The sequence below is a fragment of the Cyprinodon variegatus genome, unplaced genomic scaffold (assembly GCF_000732505.1).
Source record: "Cyprinodon variegatus isolate N-32 unplaced genomic scaffold, C_variegatus-1.0 Scaffold1774, whole genome shotgun sequence".
In the NCBI taxonomy this organism is placed as follows: Eukaryota; Metazoa; Chordata; class Actinopteri; order Cyprinodontiformes; family Cyprinodontidae; genus Cyprinodon; species Cyprinodon variegatus.
In genome coordinates this window covers 37,116-38,972 of record NW_015152227.1, presented here as the reverse complement: position 1 = coordinate 38,972, position 1,857 = coordinate 37,116, and positions in this window count along the sequence as shown.

Below are 1,857 nucleotides of genomic sequence, written 5' to 3'. Positions count from 1 at the left end.
TGTTCAAAACTCACTGTTTGTAGTTTTAAAAACATATTATGTTGAATGTAAATGTACTCTTTCATTTGGTAAAGATATTATTCAATTCAATTATTACTTTTTGTTTTTTTAATCAAGTTGAAATGATTATCTCCTATCCAAGGACAACTGATTTTATAGGCCATGGGCCAGCATATAATCATTAAATTAACAATAAAATAAAAAAAAACTTTAAAAGAACCTTGCATTTGTGCAAAGGACCCCCTGATTATAACCTTGATTGTTTTTATTCATGAAAATGTTATTTCTTTCCAACAGAATTAGCACTTTTCTTAGTGGGACATGTTTTTGCCAAAGTTTCAAGAATCAGTGAAATACAAATCATAATAAAAATAATCCTTTTTATGAGGTTTTAAAAATTAAGACCTATGAAAGACTGATTTAAGACATTTTAATACCATTTAAGGCCTTTTTAAGGACCCGCGGGAACCCTGTATTAAATCTGAAACGTCATGATTCGCTGCTACCTACGACTGGCTGAAAGTGTGTTATAGAAGGCGGGTACTCGCTGGCATGTCACCCAATCGACTCAAAGTCTTTCACTTAATGTCCCTCCTTTTCACGGACAGACTGAACGGCAGCATCCCAAACAGTTATTGTAGAATTCAACTCAGTTCTACACATATCAATCTGGCTACTGTCACGTTACGCTTTCATACCCCTCCCATGCCTTTTTAAGGTGGAATTAAGTATTGAACTACTATATATTTTCCTGCTAAAAACTGATTAAGCTAATAGTTTTACTGTGGAACTAGAAAGCTCTAAATATTCTATAGAGGCCTGAATCATCTTTAGGCAACCAAAAATAGCTCCCATACCATTATTGTACCTGTAGTACCAGTCAGTTTAAAATGACCTTGTAAAATAGGAGCAGAGCTCTGGCATTGCACTAATGGTTCCAAAATAAACAGGTGAAATTTCAGCAGGTATGAACACTGCTGGAAGGCTGTTTAACCTGTGGTCCTCGTCTTCCTCTGCTGATCTGGCAAACTGGAAACTGGTCTAAAGGTCAGATAAAAGAAACCCTATAAGAACATTGGTACAAAGGATTTAAAAGTTTACTAATCCATCTTATATCTTCACACCATGGGATCTTCTTCATCCGACTCAGACTGCCTGGCGTTGTCACCCTCTTTATTGCTGCTGTTCCCGTCTCTCTGAAGTTTAAAGACAACAGAATGGTGACCGCTCTCTCTTTCTTAACTGGAATGAGCTTATGATAAACACGTCTTACCATTTCTTTGTCTCCAGTGAGAAGGGTTGATCTGGATGACCCCCGACCTTCTTTAGAGGGTTCCATAAGAGGCGCCTTAGAATCTGCATTCGATGCAGCTCCTGACGCCTCGCTGATGTCGTCTGGCTGCATTTGGATGGGCAGACAGAACCATGGAAGTAATCTCCATACAAAAGTAAATCAATGTTTCTCAAAAAAAATGTTTTAACTTTACCTCATCAGGATCTTCATCTTTATCACTGGTAGGATCATCCTGAGAGAAACAGAAATCTGAGTCTTTTTATGATAACCTCACTACTGGCAGGTATATTTTACTGTAACAGAGTTACTCCATGATGAAAAGTAAGTAAAAAAGTCAAATCCCATATACAGAAGAAAAACAGTAAATAAATGAATAAAAATAATAAAAAATATACATAAAACACCTTTCAACAGGTAGATATCACACACAGGAATTTGAACAGATCTAAAGCAGAATACAGATAATATCAAAGACAAATGTGAATTAGAAGTTAATTCAATTATAGTAGATGAACTTTAGGGTACCTGCAAGAAGAGTCACAAGGGAATTAATGATCAGCAGT